The sequence below is a fragment of the Marmota marmota genome, unplaced genomic scaffold, assembly GCF_001458135.2.
Source record: "Marmota marmota marmota unplaced genomic scaffold, marMar, whole genome shotgun sequence".
Lineage (NCBI taxonomy): Eukaryota > Metazoa > Chordata > Mammalia > Rodentia > Sciuridae > Marmota > Marmota marmota.
The window spans coordinates 5,952,087-5,957,645 of record NW_026000021.1 but is presented as its reverse complement, the minus strand read 5'-3'; positions in this window follow the sequence as shown (position 1 = coordinate 5,957,645).

The following is a 5,559-nucleotide window of genomic DNA, read 5'->3' as shown; positions in this document are numbered from 1 at the left end:
CCAAACCAACTTTCGATGGCCTCTGCTCACAGAATCAGAGCGTGTCAGCTTTCTGCTTATTAACATGCTCACCAACCAGGAAGCCCCCCTGAGCTTGGCACCTGGGTTTCTATTAGGTTTCATTACCTAAGCATGATTAATGAAATCACGGATTGAATTCAATCTCCTGCCATCTCTCCTCTTCCTGGAGGTCAAGCTGACTCAAAATCCCAACCCTCCAATGACATGCTTGGTCTTTCTGGTGGACAGCTTCTCTCTGGAAAATACTATGTATGCACTAGGAGTCACAGAAATACCACAATATTTGGAAGTTCCATGCAGTAACCCAGACGAAGACCAGCCAAATGTTTATTATTCAGCTTAGACCTATTAGAGAGAAATTTAAATTTAAATGGTAAAGAGGATATTACCTGCAAAGAGTACCTTGAACCATAGTTCTCATCAACATCACTACAGGAACAGACTTTTTAAAGTAATATTTTTAAAATGTGTAAAGAAAATAATTCACACCTTAGAGTTTTCTGTATGTATATGAACCAGCATTTCAAATAATAATTTGAAAAAAAAATAGCTCTATGCCATATTATCTCATATGTTGGTTTTTAGAATGCCATTGCTATCAAAATACAGGGGTTGTGGGTACAACTCTATGGTAGAATGCATGCATGCATAGCATGCATTACAGGATAATGAGTTCAATCCCAAGAATAAAAACAAGGAAAAAGATGCAGAACTGTTGCAACACCACAAACTTCTCCCTCATACTCTCCCTTATAGTTACCCCTGCTCTTCTCTGACTCACAATTCCTAATCACTTGCAATGATCAATATGTTCTCTCTATATTTTGTCTCCTTGAGAATGTTATATATGGAATCATACATATGTGACCTTTTAAGTTGTTTTTTTTTTTCAAAACTCAGCACAATTGCCTTGACATTCATTCAAATTTTTGTGCATATCAATAGTTATTCCTTTTCACTTCTGAGTAGTATTCCACAGTATGGATGCACCACAGTTATTTTGCTCATTCACCTATTGAAATAAATTTTGGTCACTCCCAGTTTTTGGCCACCACAAATAAAACTGCTCTGAATACTTTTGATAGGTTTTTATGTGGACACATATTTTCATTTACTTGAGGAGTACAATTAGAGTACTTGAGGAATATAATTATATAAATGTGTGTTTAGTTTTAGAAGAAATTTCTGAACTATATTCCAGAGTGACTCTGCCATTTTACTTGCTCACCTGCCAACATGAAAGATCCAATATTTCCATACATATCCTCGCTAAAATTTGGTATTGTCACTATTTTTTATTTTGGCTACCCTCTTAGTAGTATAGTTGTAACTCATCGTAGTCCTAATTTGCTTTTCCTAGTGGTTGTGACGTTGGACATCTTTCTATGTGCTTATTTGCCATTCATATACCCACTTTGGTATAATGTCTTCTCATGTCTTTTGCTTATTTTCTAGTTGCATTTAAAAATTTTTATTTAATTAAAACTACATTTGTGTTGAGACCCCAGTGAAAATAGTTTCATACATCCTAGGCCTGAATGGACTTATCATTAAAAACTCCCTTTATAAAGACTCTTGGAAGAAGGTGTTTCAACAAGAAGAAAAAATAAATTCAAAAACATGCTACAAGGTACATGGCAATGGAGGAAGAATGTAACTTAACTAGGTTTGTCACTGAGTAAAACTGCAAAAAGCAAAAGAATTAATGTATCCTTCGCATTGTGGAACTTCAATTCTAGAGGCCAGGGAGGCTGGAGTTGAGGAAGATGCAGGGGAAGGATTGTGGACTTGGATGTTGAATCCCCAGGAACTGGGTTTAGATCCCACATGCTCTTGTTTGCCAGCTGGGCCATGCAAGGGCCTAGTGCAGTGCCTGGAACACAGAGTCCACTAAAACACACACAATATTCTCCACGTCGTGGATATCCGAGTAAATGGAGTTTCAATGTTGCTGTCATTTGAATGTGTCTCCCAAAGCACCTGTGTTGGAACCTTAATTCCCGATACAGCAGTGTTTAGATCACAAGCTCTCCATCCTCACGAATGGATTAAGGCCATCTCTGGGATCTAGGTTGGTTCTCATGGGAGTGGCTTTGTTATAAAAGTGAGCCTTTCACACAGCCTCTCTTCCTCTTGGCATTGTGATGCCCTTGGCCATATTACGATACAAAGACCCTCACCTGAGGCCTCCACTGAGTCCTTGGACTTCCCAACCTCCAGAACCATAGTTCAATGGCTTCTTTATAAAGGCCCAGTGTGGTATTTTGTCCTAGAGCAAGACCACTCTGACCTAGCAACAGAAAACAGACTAAGACGCACATGTACAGGAGGGTAACAGGTTTGCCTTCATTTTAATCCACTGGCGCAACTCATCCTTTCCATCCTTCCACCCCATTTAGTTACCCCAGCAACAAAGAGATCTGCCCATGCTGCAGAGAATCGTAAAACATGGAGAAGGGGGTGAGAATCATCTGTTTCCAGTTGCTTAATCAAGGAGACTTCCTGCAGCCACTAAAAGCTAATTGGTATTAAAGACTGGAGGAGAAGAATCTGGAAAAGAATGCTCACTGCAGATGATGCTAGGTGCTAACACATATTCTCATTTCCCTCCCCTACAATCCTCTAGGTTCTATGCTTATCCTCTCTGCAGGGATATGGATGAATGAAGAAGAGCTAGATAGTAATTAATTGAAATTTTCTGATAGGCCCAGTTTCCCTGCCCGTGAGCAAGCACTTACAACAAAGGACCTACCTTTAAAAAGACTTAAGTTTTATCTTACCAGCTGCTAGGAAAAAAAATTTTTGAAAGCTTCTGATAGATATAATTGTCTGTGAAATGGTTTTGGACAAACAAGGACAAGAATTCCTGGGGAGTACCCACCTTGGGCTGTGTAAAGTTAGCCTCTCCTCATTACTAAGGAGTGATACCACAATGCTTGATGAGGAGGCTATTTCCTGGCCATCTGAAGGGCCAGCTGTTGAAGGAGACCATTTTCTACAGCAGCCTCAGCTCAACACACAAACACCTCTATCTTTAGGCCTTATCTCCCGACTTATTTTACCTTTCTCTTGAATTGTTCCCAGTTAGTGAAGTCCCCTCATTGGATGTTCTCTTCAAAAGGCCATTGGTCGCTGAAGTGGGAACATCTTGGGATTGTCGTGTGTATGTCACAACGTAGCTGGGAGCCTGGAAGAGTGCACAGTTCTGGAGCAAGACCACTCTGGATTTGAAACCTGGCTCACAACCACTGTGCTCCTCAGTTTTCTCATACATGAAATAGTAGTAATAGCTACCTCAGCGAGAGAATGGGAGAATTCAATGAGATAAAGTATAGAATGCACAATAGTGGGCACAAAAATATAATGCTTATTAAATAATGGCTCTCTTATTTCCTGCAAAATGACAATGACTCCTGAGGACAAGGAGGAGATTTGAGTCATACTTAGAAGACCCTGAAACAGACAGATCAGACATGGCACCTGTCACAGCCGAACTTTAAACATAATTGAGTGATTCTATATGCATGGGTGAGTAGCCATTGAATAGACTGGGTGGACACCACTCACTCCTTAGCCTGGCCATAGACCGGTCAGACTCACTTCCCAGTGCGGGAACAATCATGAGCCAAGTCATGAGATTAGCTTCTTAGAATCTGAACCATGTTTCTAGAGTAGGAAATGAGGCCCAGGGAGAAGAGATTAGGGATGCCAAGTAACAGAGACCTAGTGAGCCACCAAAGAAATGCCAAATCCACCCTGAAGGACAGATGCCATTGCTGGAGCCACTCTGTTTCTTGACTGGTTTCCCAGGTCCAGTAGCAGTGCAAGGTTTTGGAGCAATAGGCCCTTTTCTCTAAGTTGGCTTGAATCAGTCTGTTCCAAAGAAAACTTGCAAATATTCTGTAACATACCTCAATGAAAGGGAATATACAGTTTGCCCTCCTCTTTAAAAGAAATGAGTGTGTGTGTTTAGTGAGCAGTCACTATCTGCAGAGGCACATGAATAGAATGACCAGGGAATGTGTAGGGCATCCATAGGAGACATACATCAGTGCAATAATAACACGATTCTCTTATATAAATGTGTAGTGAGTATTTGTCAGGTTGTGTTCTGACCCAGCACACATATCTCCTTTCTAGTTCTTGGACTCCCTTTTGGTGAGTCTTGGTGATGGACAAGGCATAACCAGTCAAAACCGAGAAATAAACTCTCTTCCTACCTCTCGCACATGATCTTAGCTCAGCCAAAATATAATGCTTATTAAATAATGGTTCTCTTATTTACTGCAAAATAAGGACTCCAAAAGGATTCTGAATCTCTAAAACTGACAGATACATTAAAAGATACCATTGCATTAGCTTGGCAGTGGTAGCCCTAGATAGCTGTGGCAAAGGCATTAAGTGCCATGGGAAGGTTACCTAGAGGAGTGGGAGGCCAAGAGCAGTGGGGTGTCCAGTGGGTGTATTCAGGAGCAAAAGGGTATACATCAGAATTATTTCTGCTACCCATCTTCCCTTGGTCTTTCTCTTGGCACTCTGTCGATTCTATGACTTCCAACCATTCTTAACCCACAAATTCCATTTATACCTAACCCTTTCAAAGTTGATTTCTGATGCTTACAACCAAGATCTGTGGTTGATAGTTGTTGCAAGACAAACATGCCATCTGCCTGGATAGAAGGTTCTGGAACAAGTGAGATTTTAACTGGTTTTTGTGTGCCTAAATTTTGGCCCATAAATCAAAACAATAGACTGACTGGTTAATGAGACGTAACCTGAGATGCTGAGGGTTCTAACCAGAGATGCTCTAAAGTCTCTCCAAATCCCACTGTAGTAGACGCTGTGCTTTGCCACCAGTTCCCTTTTAGAACCGGGCACCCACTTCCCAGTTACCAGGAGTGTTGGCTGCTGGTGGATCATCACAACTCTCTCAGCAAAGGAGTTTCTACACCCATGGCTATGTCCCCTCCAAAGGGATGATTTGCAGCCGATATTTAGTCATTGCCTCTCTTGGAGTCAACAATAAAACAATGTCCCAACCTCAGATTTCTGCAGAATCAGCTGAGTCCTTGGATGTCACAGCACCATACTTCAGCTTCTCTCCCTCCCTAATTCTCCCTCCTTTCTCCCTGTTTCATTCTCCCAATGGCTTTTGTTCCTCATACACATCTCCATCATATTGCATTTTCCAGAAAATCCAACGTGGAACACTTGACTACTGTTATGCTTGGGAACTTAAATGTCCCACAAGGTCTGTGTCAAAGTGTTAGTCCCCAGACTATGGCACTGTTGGGAGGTGGTAGAACCTTTAGAAGTGGGACCTAATGGAAGGAGTTAGGTCACTGGGGCTGTGCCCTTGGAGGGGATATAGGGATCCAGAGACCTTAATGTTTCTCTTTCTTTGTGTCTCCTGGCTGCTACAAAATGGACAGCTTTGCTCCACTATCTGCTCCCCACCATGATTTACTGCCCCACATTAGGCCCAAAGGAATGGGAACAGGTGACCAGGGACTGAAACTCTTAAACCATGAGCCAAAA